This window comes from Bacillus rossius, chromosome 1, assembly GCF_032445375.1.
Source record: "Bacillus rossius redtenbacheri isolate Brsri chromosome 1, Brsri_v3, whole genome shotgun sequence".
Classification (NCBI taxonomy): Eukaryota; Metazoa; Arthropoda; class Insecta; order Phasmatodea; family Bacillidae; genus Bacillus; species Bacillus rossius.
In genome coordinates this window covers 316,999,231-317,026,695 of record NC_086330.1, presented here as the reverse complement: position 1 = coordinate 317,026,695, position 27,465 = coordinate 316,999,231, and the positions used below count along the sequence as shown (strand labels likewise).

Here is a 27,465-nt window from a genome sequence, read left to right as displayed (position 1 = left end):
CACCTTGGATTTTTCCATCTTTTTACTATATTTATAATTTTGAACCATTTATCCCAACATTTTGGCATGTCAAGGCATATATCAAATCTAACAGACTTTCTACACCTTGTTGAAACCACATATATACTAACAAATTCTAGTCTGTGATCGCAGTGAGGAAATAACTTATTATTTCATACAGGCAATGACAAATATCCTGATAATCACCCCAGTTCACAAGTGTTAAATTCAATAAGCAACTAATATGTCATGTCAATTAAATTTTTTTTAGCATGTATATTTTTATTGCAAGCAGTATCAAAATATTTGAAATTGCAAGATGGCGAGGCCTAATCCCATCTAATGCCTTGTAAACAGCAAGGTCATTAGAACGGATAAACTCTACAACACTGTTCAAGGAAACTGGCCAAGGAATTAGCCATGGCTTACTGTACAGAACCATTTCAAGTATCCACTGAAACCTAAATAAGGATGGCTGGCATTGGGTTTGAAACCAGGTCCCCTGGAATGCATGCACGTGCACTGCCTTATCACAACTACCTCTCCTGGTCCTTTATTACTACAAGCATGGTTGCAGTACCCATTCTATGTTCATTTTTGAAGATGTAAAGGTTCTTGCAGGAATAGTTTATTGCTACTTTATCTCACTCTACACACATTTACACAATCAGCCTACTAATACGGACATGTATTGCTGCTGCAAATATACATATTTTAACATTTGTACAAATGTACAAATGCTGTACCTCAATCTTCTGCAAAAACTAATTGGTAATATTTGGTACACATATCTAGCGAAGAAAAGTGAATACAAAAGCCAGTTTTTGTTTTTATTACTTTTTTTAAAGAAGTTCCAAATCACATATTACCCAAGATAAAAGTAACAAGTAGTTATGTATAGTCTATGTTTTTAGAAGGGACAACATGCTTACAACTTCACAATAAAACTATATCTAATAATGTACAAGTGCTTAATTTTTTTAAATTACTTAACATTTCTCTTAACTCAAAACTACCATATAATTTCAAAATTTAGTCTTTGTTTACTGTCCAAAGAATTTTATAAAATTAATATAGCATTTATCTTTATTTAAATTTCTTTTGAAATTGTTCACTACAATTTTAATTTACGTCTGAAAAACTAGAGCCAATGGGATTTCTTAAATATTTATTCTTTGGACTTCATATCTGACACTTCTTGTTTTGAACGGTAATTTAAATTAAATTCAGTGGCATTAGTTGATGTCTGGGGAATTTACGTTATTAATTAGGTCGTGGATTGATCGTGTACTAGGGCGCCACCACGTGGACCCAGCTTGCGACTGTCCCTGGAGCGTAAACGTGGCCTGTGTGTGCTAGGCTCAAATCCCCCTATACTGTGTTGAAACCTTATCTTCCAGCTCACTCTCAGCAGTGGGCATGCTAGTACTTAATTGGACAGTGATTGCCGGTGGGCTCTTTGGGCATCCCACATGCCTCTTCCCTATGCAGAGGTACACGAGGTTGGTAGACAAAGTACTCACGGTTTGGTGGTAAGGGTTTTTATTTACGCAGATTATCACTCGAGAAAACACTCAACAATAAGTCCATACATAATTAAACTGTAATAAATCCAACTGCAGTTCCTTCTGCTTAGTTACGGACCAGGGCACCCAGTAACCTGGTCAAGAATAAGTCGCATAATTACGTTTGAAAGGTCCTAAAAAGAATTTAAATTGTTACGTTAAAATGTCGGCCACACGAAGCAGGCCCCTAGGAAACAGAAAAAAAAAAGTTATTTAAAGTAGTAATTAAGTCGACGGACGTTAGAGGATCAGTTAATACCAAGTGATGAAATATTTGAGGTGGGATGGCTGCTTTTTACTCCAGGCAATGGATGAGACACTGGGCTTTGGTCAGGGTGTCATAGCGACAGAAAGCCTCGGAATTACAGTTAGTGGCAAACAATTCCAATAAAGAACAAAGTAGCACAGTACAACCCTTCATGTGCTTAATAATAATTTACAATTAATTATTATGAATTAACATTGCTTTTAAATTCAGGTAATTTTCAAATGCAAACTGCCACCGTGTGAGGGCACGTTCCGAAAGTGTTGTTCATGGCGTGGCTCCGTCCTTACATGCTAGTCTGAAAACATATACCCTCAGGAGGTTAATATTAAAAGTGAGAAATGACAATTGCATATTTACTTAATTAATAATAGGGGTATTTGGGACAGATTCTATGCGCACCTCTTGCGGGGCAGACCAGCACACACACATGTTGGCAGGACATTCGAATGCGCTGAGGCAATAGTGTGGATAGGAGAAGGGGCTGAAGCGGACGAGGCACATCAGGCTTGAGGCCCTGGTCGACGTCAAAGTAAACTAGTTTATTTAATCTAATCAACTATTATTTTCAATAACAATAATTGCACCTATTACAAAAAGCATTTTTCAAAAACATTTTTTAATTTGGGCAATCACTTTTTCAACTAAACATAATAAAGAAATTTATAGCATTTAAGTAAATTTTACTGCATGGTGTTATTACAAATGATAGTTCAGATAAAACAAAATAGTAGAGGCATTGTAATTTAAAAATTATAAAATTAATAAAAGGAACATTCTGACAACTGATCAAACATTTGTTATTTTGAGTTTCAGAAGTTCCTTTGCTTTTTAAACTTGAATCATCACATAACCAAGACAGACTTAAAAGAACTAATAAACATAAAAAAAAAAAAAATTAAAATAAAGAATCATCACATGATTATCTGAAGAGCTAAAACCTACAAAGCAATATTTTGTAACATAAGAACACATTTTTGTGATTATTACAGGTATATAAGTAGCAGCCATATTTTACTCATTTGTTTAGCTTTGATAAGGACTACTAAATTTAACTATTTTGTAACTTTTGCCGAGAGCTTCCACTGTAAAATACCCCTGTGATGTGAATTTCTCAGTACAATATGTTTTGTGTCACATCTAAAGATAGTGACAGGCTACTTCTATTGTGTGTATAGAGCATAAATACTTTATCTCACTAGCATATAAATGACTACTGATTAACAGCAGTAAAAGTCAATAACAGCATTCTATATTCTTATCATTTTTATGGTGTTTCCTAAGCAAGAAAGTCAGGTCTAAAAAAACCACATTTAAAATCATAAGCCAAATAATTAAAAAAACAAATTTATTGCATTCATTTAGTGAGACATAGGCACACTGCAATATTTAATGAAATAGATAATTAAAGGTATAAAAAATTTTCATATAAAAACCACACATATAATTGGATAACAAATCTATCACAATAAAAAAAAAACCTGTATGATGAAAAATTATCAACACTTGAATCTACATTACAACACTTGTAGCAGAACAGTCAATAATCAATGTTCTTTCTTGATCATATAATAAAAACTGCCAGACCTGAAAAAAAAAAAAAAAAAAAGCCAAAATTTGATTTTAATGATTCTACAATTATTGTGACTTTTTCATTTATGGTGCGTTATAGCACTGCTTCACCTCCGTTTTTTAACTATAATTTTTCATTCCATCACTTATTATCTAGAACATTTCCTCACATGTTCCACTACCGAGGTGTTACAGTTTGTAATTTTGTTGCTAGATACATTCTGTATTTTGTCTGCTATTTAAAAAGTCAGATAAATCATTAAAAAAATTTTCTTCACTCATGGTATCATCATCATCACTCCAGAAATTCATTACCCATGTTTACAATGCTGGGTAAAGCATATGAATTTGATTCTGAACTGTCATTTTTAAAATATTTTCCTTCATAATAATCTAAAATGAGCAATAAACAAAACAATCATTAGTCCACACCCACATGCCCATGTAACAGATGCAAAGGGAGAGAGAAGTTCTGCCCACCTGACCATCAGCATGCATGTTTACTTCTGTGATGAGCAGCTGTCTGTCAGCTTGTTGTATGCCCTTTCCAGTGCAATTTAAAACACAAGTGCATTCTAGTAATTATAACACTTCTGGATTCTTGCAAAATATCTTTCATTTAAAAAGGAACTAAGATATAAGAATCACTTATCCTAGTATGTCTGTTGGATCACATGCAAGACAGGCTATTTTGAATCTTGTGTAGTAGTTTCCAAGAATAACCAATAAAAGTACATTCCCAAATATTTAGATAATCTGAATGCACCATGCATAGTTATGTACTGCATTTGAGTCGTAGTTTGGAAATCACTAATTTTGACTTTACTCAATGACCCAGTCTGTTTATTAATAACTAGAGACCTGCAAAATTCGCGGATTCATTGACCTCTAGGATAGACTCCACAGTCCTTTAAATTACTCGCAGAAATGACACCTGTTCATTGGCTACTGACGCGTGAGACGTCTCAACTACGGTACTTTCTTGGTTTAGTGTTTCCCATTGGCTCACAGTTCCCCGGATAAAATGTGGGCCAATCGCAGAAGCGGTAAGAAGGTATAGTTGTTTTGATGCTAGCCTATTGTGAAATGAATCCACGAATTTTGCATGTCTCTACTAATAACCAATTTACACAGAATACATAGCGTAAATATTTAATAAAATACTTATCCTTCATCAATAAAAAGTCCTGAAGTTTTAAACAGTAGAATTGTAAACATGGTTTGGCACAAACTAAAAGATAAAATGATCAATATTTACTTTCAATTATTTTTTAAGTCCAAAAGATTAAAATTAGTTTGTTACTAACTTAAAAAAAAATCAATTTATAAAATGCATTCAAAATACTAACATCTTAAAGTTGGTACAATGAATTATCCTTGTATAGTTTTATTGTATTGTATTTTTTGCTTGGAATACCTGCTATTCAGGTCCATGATGTGGAGGGGGTAGGGGCAATGTATTTTTATAAACAAGACCTTCTTCTAACCACAAAAAAAGAAATCACAAGACATAAATAAGAACAGGGTAACTTTATGGCTATTTGAATAAGGGTAAATCATCATCAAATCAGTATTGCAAAAGCTTCTCATTTAACACCCGAGCTCTATCTTGTTAGAAAACAAAATTTGCACTGTCCTCACTCAGTTGTGGAAATAATATTATTTGCAACATTTCCAGATAATTGCTACTTTTCACCGTTTTCTTTGACTAAAATAAGGCTCTTACAATTTTTTTGTGACATAGCCCAAAAAATATTTAATTTTTTTGAATATCTTTCCAACACCACAATTTCATGGGCAGTCATACTGCCCCACACTCTTTTAACATTGTGACAATTTACTTGTCGTGATAAAGGGTTTGTTACTTCATTACAGAATATAAGTTTATTGGTAAAATCTTCTCACTACAATACTTCTTGCAACGAATCGCAAATGTCACCTAATGCAATTTTATCTTCCATTGTAAATTTTGCAGAAATTGGAAGTATTATGGCTTGAATTTTAATTCTCTTAATCAAATTTTCAATACCATTTCTTGGGAAATTCCAAGTTCACTGGCTTCAGCTAGTCGACTTCTGTGGACTTCAAACATGTTTACCTCACCCTATCCATCATTTCTTCCATTATGATTGTTTTGACACCACTTGACTTTTTTCATAAGCCAACTTTATCTTTAAATGACCTATACCACCTCAAAATATTCTTGAGCCTTGGCGCTCCCTATCCAAAGCAAAATCTACATGCAAGCTGCACAGAAATAATGAAAGAAACCCTTGCATACACACACATTTTTCTCCGCCATTATCGCAGTTTGGAATTTCATTCACCATCTTGTTGACGTTAGAGAAGGTAACATAGAATATAAGAACAGGAAGGCCATGACCTTTAGCAAGGAACCATCCTTGGGGTGATTTCGGGAAACCATGGTAACTAAAATCCAGTAGAATGGATCAGGCTTCAAAACCAGCTCCTCTCAATTGCTCGTCCAATGTATTATCAGGGCACCACTTAGCTTGGGTCCTTAAACTATCTAGATAATCTTCCTGCAGTACATACAAACCTAATCAATCATTATTACATCGGATTACCAACCAGTGTAAACACAATTGTCAATTACTATAATAATTATGATTATAATATTATTATTATATAATTATGATTATAATATTATGATTGGTAATATGTACTTCTAAAACTTATACTTACTTGTTTTGGTAACATTCTATTGTTTGGTTCCACAATCCTCAAAACCAGCCAACTAAAAATACAACTCCAGAACAAATGGCGACAGCAATTGAGGACTGCCATCTATTTAGTGATGATGGAAAAACTAGGAATATTTTTATTTTTTACATTATCACTGATATCATGTGTAATAGTTTCAAAAATATGAAGTTTTTAATATGGTTCTTCATTTGTCATTCATGTATATTTGTATCCTTAACACGTTGCCATTTCAATTTACAGTTTGCTATCACTGCATAATGTATGCACAATACTCTAAAATGATTTGGCACACGAAACACTAAATTATTTTTAACATTTAGAAGTGCATTTTCTATGTTTAAATGTTTTTTTCCAGCCGACTGACATTAAGTTTTTTAAAAAAAAGTGATTTAAAGATGGATAATGTAAAGACCTACCAATAAAACAAATATTTTGTCTGTTTTCGCATGGGCAAAATAATTTTTATTACCAATTAAATGATAATTGGCATTACAGTAGAACCTATATTATCCATGATTCGATTAGCAGGGCATTCGGTTAACCGGGTTCTTAACTAAAAATCAAACATAAATTGTTGGGAGGTAAAAATCAAAACATAACTACTAGTAGGTACATTCGTGTGTAAATATTTCCAGAACTGTTTGTTGATTCAAGGCAAGTTATTTGTTTAATTGTACGTATATATGCATATCTAAATTGTAAATATAATTCAAAATAATTCATATTTTTCATTTAAACTGTCTCTCTTAGGTCATTACAAATAATTTCAAACATACATATTTTTTACATGCTTTATATTAGCTTCACCTGTATGTTTGTCTGTCCGTCTGTAACTCTTTCGACTAAGTTTTCTTTTCTTGCAAAGCACATACTTTTACCAGTTTCAATTGTTCTTTCCTCTGTGCTAGCATTTCAGCTTGCTTAACTATTTTTACATGTTACATGTTACATGCTTTATATTAGCTTCACCTGTATGTTGTTTGTCTGTCCGTCTGTAACTCTTTCGACTAAGAGTGAGTGGCCCATCACTGTAAAGTGTCCCACCAATTTCATTACGTTCGTTAGCCGAGTGGTCTAAGGCGCGCGATTTCTGTGGAGTCAGCTTTCGGATTCAGTGATCGTGGGCTCTACTCCCGGCCACGCCGAAAAAAAAAAAATTTTTTTTTCGGTAAATTCTAAGATTATATCCATACATATAACTGTAAATGTTTCGGAGAGACTTTACTATTTCTTTGTGACGCAACTCCAAATAGTTATCTCAGATGGTAATAGGTAGTGTCGATAACTCATTTCCATATGATAATTATACATAAATATAGTTTAAAAAACTAAAAAAAACCTGCTTTTAAAGAATATCAAACTAAAAAGTTAAAAATAAATATAGTTTAAAAAACTAAAAAAACATACTTTTAAAGAATATCAAACTAAAAAGTTAAAAATAAATAAAGTTTAAAAAACTAAAGAAACATGCTTTTAAAGATTATCAAACTAAAAAGGAAAAAATAATTTTAAAATTTAATTTATGACAATAGTATATAAGCAATACTAGTATAAATGAGAAAAAAGCATGGGGCGCTTAATATACAAAAAATATGGCACAAAGCGCCTCAAGCTTTTTTCTCATTTATACTAGTATTGCTTATATACTATTGTCATAAATTAAATTTTAAAATTATTTTTTCCTTTTTAGTTTGATAATCTTTAAAAGCATGTTTCTTTAGTTTTTTAAACTATATTTATTAAAATTAATAATTAGTGTTAGTAACACTTGTACATTTGTTTTTTTTTATAAATTACTTACAACATTTCGCTGAATTGTATACCCTAAACACATTTAAACTCAATTTACCATGATTTTCACTTATCCATACTGACATTCCCCTCCCCATTACCTAAGTTAATCAAAGTTTGTAACATTGCAGAATTCCTGCCTCCTACTACCAATAATATTTAGCTAAGAATGTTTTATGTTAATATTTTATAATTCTTTTTATTAATTTTTTATTATGCATAGGTATTGCAAGTATTTCGTTGTGTTTTGATAAAGAATATGTATTATTATTTTTGGGTTATATTTTGTGTAAAGCTGAATGTAGTGTTTTATTATTGTTTGTTTACTTTATCAATTATAATTAACATTAACTTGTATTAATTATGTTTTGTTTAAATTTTAAGGTGCATATTCTGGGTAGACAGACTGTATGGACCATTCGAGAACATTCTAGAAGGTTTTGAAAGAGCGGAAGACACAGGTGCGACACACTGTCACTGGCAAGTTATTTTTCACGCAAGTTAGTGTGTTGTTGGAAAAACCCAGCATGTGGACGCATGACTGGGCAGCAATAAACTTGAACTTTCACTGGACGCAGTCTCGCCAGCCAATCAGGGCGAGCCTTGAGGTGGGGTGATGTATCTTCAGACTTTTAAAGAGAAACATTCTGTAATGTGATTGGTCTGTTGGCCCACGGGGTTGCCTCCCCTTTTTTTTGTCTTTGAAAAGGGAAAGTAACTGCGTGGTCAGTCGTCAGTCGACATTGTAAAGTTGTCGCTTGATCGTCGCAACATGTGGCAGCGGAAGCTTGCTCAAAATGGTATTAAAGATGTAACTTATAATTTTTTCAAGTGTTTTAAATGTAATTTGTTATTATTCTGGATTGTGTTGCCAGGCCAACCAGGAATGTAAAAGGTTCTTCTGTACATGATCTCATGTGACTTAAATTACATAGTTACATACTTTATATGGTTACATTTTAGGGTGCCAAAAATTATGACTTTAATTTTGACCTTACATGGCTATACTGTGGATGAGTACCAAATTATGCATACACAGGACCACACATATATAATATCAAGAAACACATGTATCATGTTTTTTTTTTTTTTACACATTTCAATTCTTCACAATTGTTTGCTATGCTTTGCCTGTTAGCAAAAGCATTTGACATATATTTGAATAGGTGATGAGAGTGCACGATAGTGACAGATGACTGATTCCTTATGATGATGCATGCGGTGATGGCCGGCAACACAGTCAATCCCTTAAAAATCATGCCTGGTGCTAAGGGTGCTTTTTAAAGTCAGGCAACCAACATTTTTGGTATCAAAATTTCTGTTCCGGTATTTTGGTGCAGTTCCTGGAGATACATCTTCCCCATTTCTTACCTTTCACAGTGCTCACCTAAAGCTTTTTTGAATTAAAAAAAAATATATATATATATTTTTGTAAATCAAACCAATTACTGAAATTTAAACCATTTTGGTCTTAAAACATGAAAAAGTCCCTTTCATCAGCCTAAAAAAACAAGTAGATTTATAAGTACCTATTTTTTCTGAAATGTTCTGGAAACTTCTGGAATGAACTCAATGGACATAACATACATATGGTCTCCAATATTCCAAATTGACAGATTAACCATTTTTTCATACCCATGCAGCAAAAATGTTATATATATTTTTAATTCAATGCATCCAGCATTGACAACACAAACTTTATCATTTATACTATGCCTACTAAAGTAGTTGTGCATTTGTTTTCATCTTCAAAAACTATATTTCATTCCTTGCACTATAAGAGATCCTATAAAAATTTGTTTTGGATCAAGGTTTAAAATATTGTTTAGATGGTTTACAATAGTTTGAATGAATTTAATAGTGTCTGTAGCTTTAAATTTTTTTATCTCCAACCCTGTTTTTCAACCTTTTGTACCAATAGTTAATTTCACTCAAAATTATTTAAGCCCAAAGTTATAGATAGTTTTTAGGATTATTACAATAAATTATAATGGATTTCATAGTTGCCTAATACAGTACTGATTTATTTTATCCTTTAACCATTGTAATTTTCACCCTTTGTAGTAATGGTTAGTCATATCAAAATGTATTTCAGACAAGAGTTTTAGATAATGCTTAAATTATAATGAACATGGTACAGAACTTCTTAATTTTTATTTTATTTCAACCCGTGCTTTTTCTACCATTTGAGGCAATGGTTGATTGTATCCCAAAATTATTTCAGATTAACATTTTAGACAATATTTATAAGGTTTACAATAAACAAGAACAAATTTGATAGTGTACATAGTATAAAAACTATTAATTTTTGTTAAGTTACAACTGTTTTTATTTTTTTATTTTTTAAACCCCTTGGAGCAATAGTTCATCTGATCAAAAATTGTTTTAGACAATATTCTCAAGGTCTACAAACAATTGAAACTGATTTGATGGTGTGCCTACAAAAGGCATTATGAATTTGTTTCGTCCTCCAAACTCTATTTTTCTACGCTTTGCAGTTATGGTTGGTAGTATCAAAAATTCATTTGGACAAAAGTTTTTGATATTACTCTTATGAGAGATAATAACTTCACACATATGAAATATTTATCATATTAAGAGAGCTATAGCAATTTTTCTGTCTTTAAAAAACCTTACCCAGTTTTACCTCTTTGTCTATTAACGAACTCGACCGAGATTTTCCATTACTTTAATTTATTTAACAGTTTGGAAATAATAAATAAGTTGACAATGGTTGCGTAGTCTATAGAGCATGACACGAAAAACTATGTAAAAATTTTCCGGAAGTCGCACCACGTTAAAGATGTTAATACGTAGTCTTTCTTCAAAATCATGTTCTGAATAACGTTACATGTTATGAATAAAATAACATTGTATGTATGCAGGTGCAGCCAATAAGTAAGTCAAAATGACTATAAACCAAATAACAACTGTCTTTTGCCTAATATATTGGTCCTCGAGGAAGCAGTGATTTTCAGTTTCAGGAAAATTTGTTGTATGACTGTTGGTAAGATGGAGAGAAAGAGAGAAGAACAAAAGGGTAGGGGAGAGGGGTAAGAGAACACTGTGCATAAATTAGTTTTATTTTTTTGCATAGACCTGCAGTTATTCCAAGAAAAATTAAACTAAAGGCTACATTGCAACTGCTGGTAGTTCAAAAAGAATCAAAAAATGCAAACAATATGAGGACGATATAACTTCACAAAATTTTATCAGTCAATGCTTGCTTCCCATTTCATTAGTAATTTTTTCATTTTCTGTCCAACATTTGTTGAAGTCACGCCAGTTTGTTTACTGTCATGTTTAGCATTTACTGTTTAGCATCAAATCTATAGACTGGCCTTTAGGCAACATGGCAAACATTGTCTTGATTTTTTTTCTATTTATGATATAACAAGATCTTTTTGTTTGTAAATGAAACTGTAATACTTGAACTGTAAGGATTATCAAAGTTAAATGACATTTGAGAAAAGTCTACACAACAAAAAAAAATAAACAAAACCAGATTGTAAGATGGTAAAACATTCAATATTTTTAGTGTTACTGTTAACAGGATATATGCATGACTAGGAATTTGTACATATAAATATTGACACGACAATAAGCATAAAATCATGCTGAATACAAAGCCTTGCTATGCCTAACTTAGGTATACCTGGCATATGGTAACATATAATTTCACTATGAAAAAATGCAAAGTTTTAAAATAATGAAACTATAAAGTGCAACTTTTGGTGCTGTTCTAGTTAAAATAATATCTAGCATAGCATAAAACCATGATCGTGATTCTATCTAGCATTCTATGCCAGATAGTGTTTTTCTGTTTACAGGAAAACATTTAGTAACATTACAGTAAAATAGTAAAGAAACTTTAATATATTAACTCGTGGGCTTACCAGTAAATGAATAATAAACAGTAGACAGTTTTCACATTGAGTGCTTGGCACGAGACCATAAAAAACGGACAGCTGCTAGTAATGGACAGAAAGAAACAAGCACTAACCGCAATCAGTGATATAAATAAATGCAGGTTTTCTCAAGTTCAATCTTTTATAATTCAGTATAAACCTGTGTAATAATCTACCTTGATATTTATTTTGCACAAACAAAATCCTCCAAAAAATTTAAGCAAAATTGTAATTAATTTTAATTTCTAGAATAAAAATTTGTTGTTTATAAACCACTGTACCAAAATGAACTGTTACCTTTCATGAATACTTCAAGCTCTGTCCACTGGCCAAGAAGTATTTTCCATTGTGTTGGCTGGGGTGATATAATTATAAACAGTTGGAAATAAATTGCCATTTCCAGTGTCAAACCATGTGTATGACTGTGAAGCAGTGTTGGTATCCTTGCACGAAAAACTGTGGGCTGGAAAGAAAAAAAACCTTTCATAAGTTGTAAATGATGTTCATAGATGAATAAAACCAGACAAAAAATGAAACTTATAGAGTTAAGTAGTAATTTCATGGCAAATGAAAAACTTAATTTCTAGTTCATTAATATCATCTTACGTTTACAACTCTTCACAACAGATGATATAATAGGGGCTCCAGTGATGTTTGATGTTGTCTCCTGCAAAAAGAGGTAGTTAATTCAGATAAATTTTTAAACCATAGACATTTGAGAAGCAATAATCATAATATATTAATGCAATGCTCTTTGGTATGAAATTATACCTTAAAATCTTATAAAACATAAATGTTATATATATATGATGAAATAATGACTACGTATAAATGAAATGTGTATATCTGAGGGTAAAACTTAGCGAGTAGTAAAATTATTTAATTAGGCTTTCATAAGGATTATTGTTTTGCTGGTCAGAACTACAATTTCGGAGCCTGCATGGATGCTGATGTTAGTGAATATCCAAACGATTAGTAAAGATGCAGTTTTAAAAACCATTACAGAGCGGATAATAGATAAATTAAATACATTTTCTGATAGTGAACGTCATTAAAATTCTACTGAGCAGGGTTGTTTTATGTTCATCTGAAAAGAAGTGGAGGCATTCGAGCAGATGAGGATGGCGCAGGGCACTAGGTCATGTGAAGGTTAAAGATAGTGCAGGTACAGCAGGTAAAAAATGCAGGGTTGTGGTGTCGCCCTGAAGCATGTAGATATGCACGAAGTACTTGTAACTATAACAGCCACAAAATAGTTTCACATTTCTTTAGGATAAGAGTCTGGCACACTGAGCACTGCATGATGCATGACTCAATGAACAAAGGCTGAGTATAGCCGGCATGGTGCACTGGAATCTGTACAGGAACCCTGCATGGGTCCTGTTGCTCCAGAGATCACATCACCCCCTCCGGTATATGTATCTATGGAACTACCATTTAGCGGCTTTTACCTGCCTTCATCCTGAGGATGTTCTTTTGTTGGTGGGGCCGGATTATTACCAGTGAATGTACCGCGCGCGTGTGTGTGTGTGTTTTCAGGGCTTCGTGGAACATGGACCTTCACTGTGATTGTCAGTCACGTAGAAGTCAAGGAAATGGGAAAGGGAAATGGGGTGTTGGGGCAAAGTTGTGTAATTAAGCACCTGTAATTTTCTTGCGTTGCGGCTTTTCCGTAAATAAAGTAGTAAAATTAGGAAAATACTTTCTTCGAACACTAAAGATTTCCTCTATTTACCCTGCAAACAGCATTTCTAAATTCCTTCTGGTTTCTGAGAAATTACAGTTTGTAGGTCAAATTAGATAGCATATGCAGTGAAGCAGCCGTCACCATATTGTGCTTTAATTGCGTTGCCGATCCTGTGGTTTTCCATACATAAAAATGTGTATATTTTTTATTTGGTTATTGTAATGAAATGTAACATAAATAACTTACTGATATGATACTTGGGTGGAAATTTTCATGAAATTATATTAAAATCTTTAAAAAATAAAAATAAATTATAGAGAAGATATTTGCAGAAAATAGTATTAAAGAAGTCTTTGACAGTGTAAATTGCCCTTCAGAAATCATATGAATGTAGTATCTAAAATATTGTGGGAGGGTAGTTAGGTTAGCTAAATAAAAAATAGGCAATTCATAACCAATTATTAACACCCTTTAAAGTATTTCAAATGTAAGTAGCCTAATAAAACCAACCATTCACAGTATTTAATGTGGCTAACGTAACCAAACATTCTCACTATTTTACAATATTTTAAATAAAGATAACCAAATCTCACCAATCGTGGAAACTAGTGATTGGTTGAATACCAATTTTGACGAATCAAAATCTCAAAGAGTTCCTCAAATCCACCCCACAAATCCGAATCTAGGTCTATGTGTCAGAAATGAAATAAAGTACAAGAAATAAACTTAATATTAACTTACATCAAATACTTCTACATAGCACTTGGTTGGTGAGGTTGTTAAGCTATATTTTAAATTGGTAAATGTAGATAACCTGTACCAAGCAACCAATATTACATATTTATATTTAAATTAACCATTTGATAAAATGATGAACCACTTGTAGTATCACAATACCCTCTTACAGAATGATTGGAAAACATGCCAGGAAATCAAACAAAAAAATATATTTTCAAGGTCCCCCCCCTTACTCAGAAACAATGATTTTCTCCGGAACTATAAATTTTTTCATGAAAACAGTTTAGGGTTTCAGAAACTATCGCAAAAATATGTACATTTAAGCCATGTTAACTGTATATGTTTTTATTATGTTAGTATCTGTATCAAGTGCTATAATATATTAATGGAAATGGTTTTATATGTTGTTTTGTAACAGGGCGCACTCCCGTCACTTTTTGATCTCCTCCAGGTGTTATTAGTTCAAAATATTGTTTAGAGTTAGTGACAAATTGGAGAAATCCTCACTTAGTGTAACTATATTACTCAGTGCAAGTTTGTGTCTGAGTTGGCCCAGTTGCGACAAGGGTGGCTGGCAGAGAAATAAGAAATTCACATGTGGTCACACTGGCAGGTAGGTATATATTATACACCCAAAAGGAAGACTACCGGAAAGGTGCTTCGAGGCATCTCCTACTAACCACACAGTGAGGAATGACGAAGAGTCCCCTGACAGCGAATCCACGACGTCCTCCTCAAGAAGACCGCCACGAGAGCTGTGGGTAGAGACCCCTGGCCAAGTCCACTTCTAGTGACTGGGGCAACCATGGCACTGAGCAAGTTCTTACTCACAATGGATCATCACCAAGACCATTAGCCTCTCTGCAAGAAGAGTCAGCAAAGAGACTGCCAGCAGGGAAAACACCACGACCCAGGGGCACCCTCATGATCCTTTCTAGAGCTGCAGCTGCCTTGAGCCACTGGTACTCGCTTGGCGAGTAAGGAGTGCTGGCGGGTAAGGGGTCTTCAGCAAGAAGTGACAGACTGACTAAAGACTGCACCGCAGCAAAAGGAGCTGCCCTGAATGCAGCATAGCCTGGACATGCATGGAGAACCCACTTGACATTATTACTCGCCCAGCAAGTGGGAATCCACATTGCAGCGAGTTGCAGTATGCCTGCCTGGAGCACAGCCCCTCACATTCCTGGAGACTGCAACAGCACGGCATCGGAACCAGAAGCTTTGTGCCTGGCTCAGCTAGTGCGAGGCCACCTGCAGGAAAAGTAAAGCGAGTACAGAACTTGCGAATGCCCGCACAACTTTGGGGGAATTAGGAATGTAATAAGACTGTTGGTTGCAGGCGGTAGTTGACATAACCCTTTAACACGAACACTCTTCAGTAATAAGCATGTGAATATGATATGGCTGAGAAGAGAATGCATGGTTAAAACAGTTGCAGGCTTTAAGGCTTTACAGCAGTTGGACACTGTGATTAGGAAGTAAACTTAACCCCAACCAGACTATAATTGTTTGACCAGGACAGCATGGAGCTTCTAAATAAAACTTGCAGAGACTGGTAGGTATTCAGTTAAAACATAGTTCATTGTTTAAAACACTGTGCTAGTTGATAGCAAGATAAAATGTAGTGTCTTTTGTAACCGATGTTTTATTTTATGTTAAAATTGTAAACAAAATTATTTTTTATATGTTTGTTTACAATGCCTACCAATACACAAGGGAGCCTCAGCAGAAGCAGCAATATATGCCCATGTGAAGACTAAAGTTTACATTGTTATTTACACATGGAATAAATTTGTTTATTTTCCTGAAATTGCCATTGATTTCAAGAATCCCTGCTATTGTCTCAAGCTTTAGGTCACCACTCCCAACATTTTACAGATGTGTACGTGATTACAACTATAATGAAAGGTCCTGTTACATTCTTGCATTTTAATTAATTAAAAATTGTAATTTTTTTTGTATTACTCCAGATTAATGTTTGTATTTAAATAAATATTTTGACCCACATAATGGCAAACTGCTGATTAGTTTGAAGTGGTTCAGGATGGAGTTAAAAACCCAAAATGAATTCATTGTTTGTTTATCATTTGTGTGCTGATTGCTAAGTGAAAGCAATAATTAGCTGAGACCATAGGCGTGCGCACGTTAGGTGCCACAGGTGCCTTGGCACTACCATTAGGGTTAACGTTATTTTGTTTTTTACAAGCAGAAATAATACATGTACTTACAAAAATCCGTATTATTTCCAAAACAATATGTTTTCCAATCTGTCGAGTTACAGATATGTGCTATCAGTATATCAATTATCAATCGAACCAACTATACACACGGACACAAGCCAGTTGCAATTACTTGTGTTGTACACACGGGCCGCGGCTACGAAATGTAAATACTTCTCCTCGAATTACATAGAATGCGCGCTCGGTGTCCACTGTCTACTCCACTCGGCAGGCGCACAAAATAATAGCCGCCGTCCGCCAGGGTTTATTTAAAAAAAAAAAAAGAGAGAGTTTATTTAGTTGAAAGGATATGCTTACTCGATGACTTATATGCAGTAGCCGACAAAATATTTTTGTTGTATTCCAAAAGTTAAACCTTTTGCCTACTCTTATTTGTGTATTTTTATTATTTAAATATTTTACATATTTAAGGTATGTTACAAAAACTCCCTTGATTTGTTGATTTTAAAACTTAACATTTGAGCATGTTTTTTCTAGCATTTATTTGGCGTCTTCAGAAAACATGTAAGTACGGACTTTCAAAGCCACCAGCATGAATCCCGTGCAAACAATTTGTGCAATTTACTTTATGGCTCAACAAAGCTTAAAAATGTAAATAGTTTAGTAGTTTTCCTGGTGATTATAATGTTCAAAGCCATAATTTGTCATAAAAAATGTTAAAAATTTTACATCTGTGTATTTAATGTTTTTTTTCGGAAACACCTTAAATAGCACCATTTTGCGCTTTCAAATCCAAATTTTTCCGGGGGAGGACCCCCACTTTAGGCTCGGCGACCGTGAATGACAGGGCTGTTGTGTAATATGGCACCACCAATACTGAAGTCCTGCGCACGCCTATGGCTGAGACCAGTAATTTACAGTAGTTAATAGAGGATTGCTTGGTTTTGTACCATTGTCTTTTCTGATTTAGTATGGCTAGTATTTCTGAGTGTGTGGCGTGATGTGAGGCAGGATGTACTTAGGTATGGTCAGCGAATTGCTGATTACCTTGGGTACCTCGTGGAATTTATGTTTTGTAGAACATCACCATAATTTTATGCTCACAGTAAAGAAGATGTATGTGGCTCCTACGTAGTGCTAAGTTTTGAGATTAAGATTTGTCGAAGTTTTGGTGTTATATATATTATACCTAATCCTAATAGCATAATTTTGCAGGCAACTTGGTAGTCAAAAGCTGCCTTGAATATTGCAAAAATTGTGTGTTATATAAGTTGATATATAGAGATAAGGTCACATAAATTGATATTATGTGAGGATGTAGAGGTACATTATTTGTCATATGATGTTATTTGTCATGAATTATTATTTGCTTAACTAAATCACACATTTTATTATAATTATGAGCCCACGAGGATGTAAATATGTTAAGTCCCAACCCAACTAAGAATGAACTAGTTTAAAAAAGTTTAAACAAATCCCATGCGTGGAATATTAATTGTTTTAATTTTTATTTTAATCAAATTTCTAATAAATAAAAGTTAGGATTCTTAAATACTTGAGAAATAAATGAATACCAAAAGACTGCACGCTGTGTAGTTTTCAGAAAATTGTCAGCTTTCTCTCTCTCTCCCCTTATGATATACTTACGAGTCGAGGTTTGAATTGCTAAAGAAGTTTCATTTCTATCACGTGTACTGAGTTACACATGTTTTTTTTTTATACCGAAAAACACCTGTACATGAATATAACATTGCCTATGTCAAAATTTTAAAGAAATCGGTGAATAACTTTCAGAGAATTATGATTCTGAACAAATGAACATTTACAGTTTTATTTATATAATTTTACAAAATATTATAGTAAACACAAAAAAAAATCATAAAAATCATGTCCCAAGCATTTTTACAATAGAATTCACTTAAAAACTTTATGGAAACATTTTTCAAAACATTTACCTTTATATTTACAGATGCTGGTATTAACTAATGGTCACAAAAACCAGAATGAAAACCTTTTGCTTATTAGGCGTACCTGAAGTAGTCCATTAATGCTAGTAGCTTGTGTATTGAAATAAGCTCTGGCTATTGGCTTGGCCCACATGACTTGAACAATGGAACCATCGAGATCTCTGTCTGTAAGCAAAAAAGTTTATGCATTTCATTAGTTTGAATGTTATATTAGAAGATTATTATATGTAGTAATATAACTATTAAATAGTGCAACTTGCAAAATTATTACTATGCAATACATGACTGAAGAAAGTGATTGCTGCGGCTGCTCTTGTTATTTCATGTTTGTCTTAGACATACAATACTGTAATTCAGAAAAAAATTTCCCTTATGTCCCTGCAATGTTAACCATATTATGACTTGGAAACTACAACTATTTACACAAACTATTTTATAATTATCTTAAAATGTGTATAGGTACAATAGGTAGTCTGTCTCACAAACGTCAGTACAAAGTCAATGGGGGTCATTGTTGTCAAATTGATCCTACCCAGCTTGTTTACGTTAAATATTTTTGACCATATTTAATTATAAGTTTTAATATATATTATTTTTACCATGTCTTGATTTTCAAAACTTTACATTAGTATATTTGGCAGTATTATCACAGTTGTATTAATTCTTACAAACAAATGTCAGCGAATTTTTCAGTACTCATCAGTGATGTGTAAACAACTAAACTTGGTAACGAGCAAATACATGTGTTATCAAGTTGCAAATAAACTTATAATACGAAACTCGGAACACAAAATTTAATGTAGAATTATTTAAAATAATGCCAAGCGATACAAGTAAACATAAACTATTCATTTCTGGAAAAATTTGTAAAAATTTTCTCATATTTAAAACTTAACTATAAGTCTGTTTAACAAGATGGTAATTAACTAACCAAACCCAACTCATCCCAGGTTAGATTAGGCTAATTTTTATTTATTTCCTACAATTTTTCTTAAAGTCATGGCTATTAATGCACTTTGGGTAATTTCAGAACAGTTATGATGCATTTCGTACGCTGGTATAGATAGGGTGTCTAAAAAGAACAAAAAGTCAAATCAGTGAGTGCACTTTATGTGCTTCGGATAGTTTTGAAACTGTTATAATGCAGTTCGTGCTTAAGTTCAACCACATACCTATTTTTAATTTACCTATATATTGAATTATATAAAAAAATTAATGTATTTTTAGCATAAGTTAGGATACATGGTATGGATTAAGGTGTGTATGTTAAAAGTATACCTATACAATGTGATCATAAATTTATCTATGTTTTCTTTACAAAATATTTTAATTTTTTATAGCATATGGTATCTAATATGGTACAAATGAAAAGGCATAGATTATAGGACTTTCCTACATCATGATTGTAAATATATACTTATTTTAAATACCGGAAAATGGGGTGTATAGGATCACTTTTTAACTTTTTTGGCTACCCTTGAATGTATATAAATTTTATAAAACAATCTACACTGGTCTCATATATGAGTTATAACCCCTACTATATGATTTTGTAATTATATTCGGCATTATAATTTACCTTTTTTATAAAAAAAAGAATTTTTCTTTTTTATAAAAAAAAATTATTTCGGGGTGAATAGAATCAGCTACTATTTTCAATATATACTACCATTCAACCTCTTGTCAGAGTGAATAAAATACCTGAAAGTTATTTTTAATCATTATAAACCATAGACCATCATTCACGACACCTTAAAAATAACATTTTCTAATGAAAAAAAAAGACAATTGCAAAATAAAAAATTGTAAAACTTGTTTATATATATATACAAAAAAATTATATTTACAGGACAGTTTTTAGAAAATTCACTGCTAAATTAAGTGTTGCCGTATGAGTTCTTATGTAACCCACAAGAATCATACACAACGGAGTAAGTCGTACCAGTACAATTACCAGTTAAACATACACCATGTTGGCAGTAAACTTACAGGTCTTTTAACAAATATCTTTAAGGCACACAACAAAATTGAGCAAACCACTGCCATATTTCTCAGGCTCCTCTAGCTTACCAATGATATTTTCAATGCCAAAATTACATTTGTCTTTGATGTCAGGGAAACCAAAAATGAAACCAGAACTCTCTCTTGTAAATTTTGGCCTTAGGAAAGACCCATAGACTTCCTTGACACCATTCACATCTACAACATTCATAACAACACCAATAAAATACAATGTTTTTGACGTGGCAACATCCAATAAATCGATGAACGCTGGCTGCATGCACGAAAAATTGTCCCACTACGGATGTCCCACTTACGCATGCGTGGCATCTCTCTGGTATGTTGCGGACGGTACAGAGAACTCGGCCGGCACGTGGCGGCGTACTGGTTCGAGGTTATTGTTGTGCACCGCGCCACAGGAGTATATTCACAAGGAAATAGCGTTCTTACAAGTACGTATTATTTTAATTACTAGTGTAAATCAGTATATTTAAACAGTGTTGTATGAGTATTGTTTTAGCTGTGTAACTAAATATTTATTGCTGGTGTGATACTTTTCACGCTTTAGTTTGACATTGGTAATTATTTGTCATAAGTTATTATTTGATCAACTAAATCACAAACCGAATTATAGTTATGAGCCCACAAGCGTGTAAATATTTTGAGTCCAACAGAGAATATGCTAGTTAAAAGAAATTTAAACAAATATTGTGCGTGGAATATTATTAATTTATACCATCTGAAACAGTTTTCTCAATATGGCGTCGTGGCCGTGAGGTTAGAAAGGCTGACTTCCAATCCAAAGAATGTCAGTTCAAATCCTGGCAGCTGTGAATTTTTTTTTGTACTGGTAAAAATAAATACGGTGCATGCAACATTTCAAAAGTAATAAATATATTTGAATTAATTAATGCAAATAAAAGTAAATTTATTAATTAAATTGTTACGGGGGCCGCGGTCTCTGATATTTAATACGGAGTTTTTGATGCGTGCTCGGGTTTTATGGGCGCCACCGTGCCACGTGCACGGACCTATGTGAGACTCTTTACCAGGGTCGTGACGTCGCCCATGTGAGGCGTGATTTTAATTCCCCCCTAAACACCTAGCACTAATTCCTGCCCGCTCTCAGCGTCGGGCACGCTGTTCTCTCGCAGTGGGCTCTTAGGCGTCCCACACGCTGTCACACTCCACGTGGTCACACAGATTAAAAATAATAAAATAATACGTTAGATTTACACACTTGATTTATTCGACCAGCTCTACTCACACACGTACACGATTGAAACTGCATAAAACGCCCGCGGCACGAATTGGTTTAGTTGTAGTGACCCACCACGTGTTCACATCTCGAATTACGTATTACATGGAAAAAGACCGTTACTGGTCGTAAGATAATTAATTAAACAGTCCCCCGACCGAGAGTAGCTCCGAGGACTAAAAGAAAACGATTTGGAGAGAATTAAAGTTAAACAGAATTTCTTGGCGGTGAAAACAAGCGGTGAGGTCCCCGGAGTGCTGAAGCGTCTGCTCTCGGTCGTTGATGGCGGAAGACTGGGCTGAGCTCATGGCTCGGCTAGACTAACATGATGTCCTCCCGCCAAAACAATTGCCATTAAAGATATTTGTGAATTCGTGCCACGGGACTCTAAAGTAACATGACAAGGATAATTTAAAAATTACGTGACATTTTCTGAATAATAAAAAAGGATAATACAAATTACAATTATAAAGAATTATATTTAATTATTGTCTGGCTTCGGCTTCCGTCGGGAATGTTCGGAAATGCTCTTATATTTTAATACACTATTTTAAAATAAAAGTACATAAAACCCTCCCGGCCGATCTGCTGTCACGTAGCACCTGAGAAACATTAAAACAAATTACACAATTACATTTAATTATGTTTAGGGGTGCGGCGCACTGACTCGACAGCACCCTCTTGTCAGGCGAACTCACACGCACGCACACGTACGCACGGGTGAGCGGGAGGTTTGAATGGAGGGTGGGTGGTGTTTGGGCGGTGGCATATCGGACTTAAAAGGGGCCGCAGGCCCAGACGATGTCAAAATTGTAGATTTCATTTCACGCCTGTGCATCCATACAAGATAGTGATAATACAATAAAAATGATTCAATTTTATTCATAGAAGTATGCAGAGGTAGATTTTATCATACAAAAGATAGAAAAATTAAAAAAAAATTATTCCTCAAAGAATATATTATTAATGCCTAAATGGTTTGGTTGCATCAAACCTATTACGGCTCAGTCTCAGGCCGAATATGATATTTTCTTTTCTTCTGGATCTATAATTTCATTAATGTTTTGTTATGACGTTGTCACGTTAAACAATCATCCGTAAACCGACTTTACAGCCAACCAATTTTTTTTTGCTACAACCAGGCACAGTATCATTCGAGTTGAAGGCAACCAGTAACCAGTCCTGTTCTCTGATATCAGTGTCTTTCACGTGGCAAACATGCCTGTATCTCCTACCATTAAAATCAACAAATGATTCACTAACAACTGCAACTCTCACAGTGTTTGAAGTTCTTTATGTGATCTTAAAGTTATTTCACTTTCATCACTAGATGAGGGGTCATCAGGCTCACTGGTATTAGGAATGCTGGGTTCATTTCTTTCTTCATCGGCGTGGTGTTGAAGTCACTATGACTCATTTCTTGGAGCAGCGCTTTCAGGGAGTCGCAGTTATTATCTCATCCATATTGTGAAGGTTCTCATTTGGTAAACGATTTAACACTTTGTCTGCATTCAGAGCAATCACCCCACATTTCACAAATCCACTTTTGATGTTTGAAGCTGAGCGTTCAGAGATAGATTGTTATCAGTTTATTTACAAGGCGTGAAAACACATCTTTTGGGACAGCACTTTCATTCTTTCCAGGCTCAGCTATCCATGTTTGAAGAATAAGCCTCCACGAATGCTTCAAATGCCTAAAAAATGCCCCATCTAGTGGCTGTGTCAAAAGCCTTGAGTTTGGTGGCAGAAATACCAACTGAATCATATTCTCCTCACAGATTTGAATTGAATGCACTGTCAGATATGAAGATAAGTTATCCCCAAGCAATATTTTCTACCCCTCCAGCTTTTTGAAATAAAGAACTGCAATTTTAATGAGCCAGTCATCAAAACATACACTGTCAAACCAACCAGATGAGCTACGATTATATCTGCATCCTTTTGACCCATTCTCAATCCACATTGAATACACATGTTTTGCTTTATACACAACATATGGAGGTAAGAGGGTAGCATCTCCAGCACCAGCAAACATAATCGAATTGGAAGATTTTTAAAAGTTTATTATCCTCTCTGGATATTTGCAGCCCCGTTTTGTTATGATTTTCTTGTGTCCGGGATCGTCACCGAGATTTGTTTCATCGTAATTAATCACATTACATGGTGGAACATCTTTGATCTCTGCTTCTAAATTCTTAATAGTCTACAACAGTACCTACTAAAAGTCACACCTGCTCGTGACCTTTTTATGTTTTGACACATTCTTATAGCTAATTTATACTTGTCTCTTTTCATGAAACTAGCAGCGAAATCTGCTCCAGGCATGTTGTCTCTGAATTTTTTTTACTGTTTTGCCCTTTCTTTCCAATTAGTCCTTAATAAACAATCGTAAAGAGAAGACATCCATGGAAGAACCCCATTCAGCACAAACTAATAACCTCAACAATTATTTTCTCATTTTCTGAAAGTGACGTTTGTCCACCTCGTTTTTTCACATTGTCTTTTTTAAAATGATGATAAAGCACAGATTATGGTAAATTATATTCTTTACATGCTTGTCGTATACTACGCTTACATTTTTTTAAAGGCATTAATTGCACACATAACGTTCAATTTGTTAGGTTTTGTGTATGTCATACCACCTGGAACTAGTTTATAAGTTCGTGGCATGGTGATTCTATTCACCCAACAAAATACGAAAATTACACTGATCCAATTAAAATTAATGAGTAAATGCCATGTCTTTCAGAAAATGCAATAATAATAACATTACACTTTCATGATACTTTGATGCACAAAATAAACATATTTACTCACTTCTGATAAAACACATGATTGGGTACACAAAGTTTTTTAGGTTACGTTTTTTCGCTCCAAAACAGTTGGTCTTACACCGGAGTCAAAATTATGCATTTGGACAGCAACAGCAACAGACGCACACATACATTGCGGCCATGACAGTTTTCGCGTTTCAAAAACATTTACCCAAACATAAAATAGACAAAATGTAAGCCAAAATACAACTACGAAGTCATAAAGGCAAAACGTAAGGCTAGTTAATAATATTAAAAAAAAGTGAATTTTTATACGTAATGTTAAAGTTATTTAAAAGTCAAATATGATATATATTTCAAAAAATGGTATTATATTATAACAACTCCAGGACTCATACCAAGTATTGGCCGAATATCAGCCATGTACCAAATGAAAGCTGTAACATTTCTTAACAGATAATAGTTTTCAGAATTTTTGTCTGGGCCGACACTTTTAATGCCGACGGACAGCAACAGGATCGCGCGCCCAGTTTTCCTTGCAGGCAATAGATTTACCCGCCCATTACAGGCCCTGAAAAAAACCATTTTATTTCTCCATTTAAAACTGAAATATATAAATCTAACTACAAAGTCCTAAACCCAAGATATGACGCTTTGTATTTAACAAAAAAATAGTATTTATTAATAGTATTCTTAAAATTATTTAAATTCAAAAAAAGTACATATTTCAAAAACTTGCATTATATTAAAACGACTCCAGGAATCATACTAAGTATTGGCCGAACATCAGCCATGTACCAAATGAAAGCTGTAACATTTCTTAACAAAATATACTTTTCAGAATTTTTGTCTGGGCCGACACTTTTAATGCCGACGGACAGCAACAAGATCTCGCGCCCTGTTTTACTTGCAGGCAATAGCTTCACCCGCCCATTAAAGGACCTAAAAAAACCATTTTATTTCTCCGTTTAAAACTGAAATATAAAAATCCAACTACAAGGTCCTAAACGCAAGATATGACGCTTTGTATTTAACTAAAAAAATAGTATTTATTAATAGTATTCTTTAAAATATATAAGGTCAAAGAAGGTACATATTTCAAAAACTTGCATTTTATAAAAACGACTCCAGGACTCATACCAAGTATTGGCCGAATATCAGCCATGTACCAAATGAAAGCTGTAACGTTTCTTAACAAAATATACTTTTCAGAATTTTTGTCTGGGCCGACACTTTTAATGCCGACGGACAGCAACAAGATCTCGCGCCCTGTTTTACTTGCAGGCAATAGCTTCACCCGCCCATTACAGGACCTGAAAAAACCATTTTATTTCTCAGTTTAAAACTGAAATATAAAAATCCAAATACAAGGTCCTAAACGCAAGATATGACGCTTTGTAATTAACTAAAAAAATAGTATTTATTAATAGTATTCCTTAAATTATATAAGGTCAAGAAGGTACATATTTCAAAAACTTGCATTTTATAAAAACGACTCCAGGACTCATACCAAGTATTGGCCGAATATCAGCCATGTACCAAATGAAAGCTATAACATTTCTTAACAAAATATACTAATCATAATTTTTGTCTGGGCCGACACTTTTAATGCCGACGGACAGCAACAAGATCGCGCGCCCTGTTTTCCTTGCAGGCAATAGCTTCACCCGGCCATTACAGGACCTAAAAAAACCATTTTATTTCTCCGTTTAAAACTGAAATATAAAAATCCAACTACAAGGTCCTAAACGCAAGATATGACGCTTTGTATTTAACTAAAAAAATAGTATTTATTAATAGTATTCTTTAAATTATTTAAATTCAAAAAAAGTACATATTTCAAAAACTTGCATTATATTAAAACGACTCCAGTACTCATACCAAGTATTGGCCGAACATCAGCCATATACCAAATGAAAGCTGTCACCTTACTTAACAAAATATACTGTTCAGAATTTTTGTCTGGGCCGACACTTTTAATGCCGACGGACAGCAACAAGATCTTGCGCCCTGTTTTACTTGCAGGCAATAGCTTCACCCGCCCATTACAGGACCTGAAAAAACCATTTTATTTCTCAGTTTAAAACTGAAATATAAAAATCCAACTACAAGGTCCTAAACGCAAGATATGATGCTTTGTAATTAACTAAAAAAATTGTATTTATTAATAGTATTCCTTAAATTATATAAGGTCAAGAAGGTACATATTTCAAAATCTTGCATTTTATAAAAACGACTCCAGGACTCATACCAAGTATTGGCCGAATATCGGCCATGTACCAAATGAAAGCTGTAACATTTCTTAACAAAATATACTAATCATAATTTTTGTCTGGGCCGACACTTTTAATGCCGACGGACAGCAACAAGATCGCGCGCCCAGTTTTCTTTGCAGGCAATAGATTTACCCGCCCATTACAGGCCCTGAAAAAACCATTTTATTTCTCCGTTTAAAACTGAAATATAAAAATACAACTACAAGGTCCTAAACGCAAGACATGACGCTTTGTATTAAACTAAAAAAAGAATATTTATTAATAGTATTCTAAAAATTATATAAGGTCAAAAAAGGTACATATTTAAAAAACTTGCATTTTATAAAAACGACTCCAGGACTCATACCAAGTATTGGCCGAACATAAGCCATGTAACAAATGAAAGCTGTAAAATTTCTTAACAAAATATACTAATCATAATTTTTGTCTGGGCCGACACTTTTAATGTCGACGGACAGCAACAAGATCGCGCGCCTAGTTTTCCTTGTAGGCAATAGATTTACCCGCCCATTACAGGCCCTGAAAAAACCATTTTATTTCTTCGATTAAAACTGAAATATAAAAATCCGACTACAAAACCCTAAACGCAAGATATGACGCTTTGTATTTAACTAAATAAATATTATTTATTAATAGTATTCTTTAAATTAAATAAGGTCAAAAAATATTCATATTTCAAAAACGTGCATTATATTAAAACGACTCCAGGACTCATACCAAGTATTGGCCGAATACCAGCCATGTACCAAATGAAAG

The 27,465-nt window shown here is 33.7% G+C and overlaps 1 long non-coding RNA gene across 2 annotated transcripts; it reads right to left on the bottom strand.

The window, feature by feature from the left end:
- Positions 1-3,161: 3,161 nt before the first annotated feature.
- LOC134527948 (uncharacterized) lies at positions 3,162-24,564 on the bottom strand. Of its 2 annotated transcripts, none has more exons than XR_010074320.1 (5): positions 24,477-24,564; positions 18,465-18,565; positions 12,435-12,495; positions 12,126-12,291; positions 3,162-3,417 (listed from the first exon to the last, which is right to left on the bottom strand). It is a non-coding gene; the product is annotated as an uncharacterized LOC134527948 (long non-coding RNA). The 2 variants fall into 2 exon arrangements; XR_010074321.1 differs by lacking the exon at positions 3,162-3,417 and adding an exon at positions 8,191-11,888.
- Positions 24,565-27,465: the final 2,901 nt, after the last annotated feature.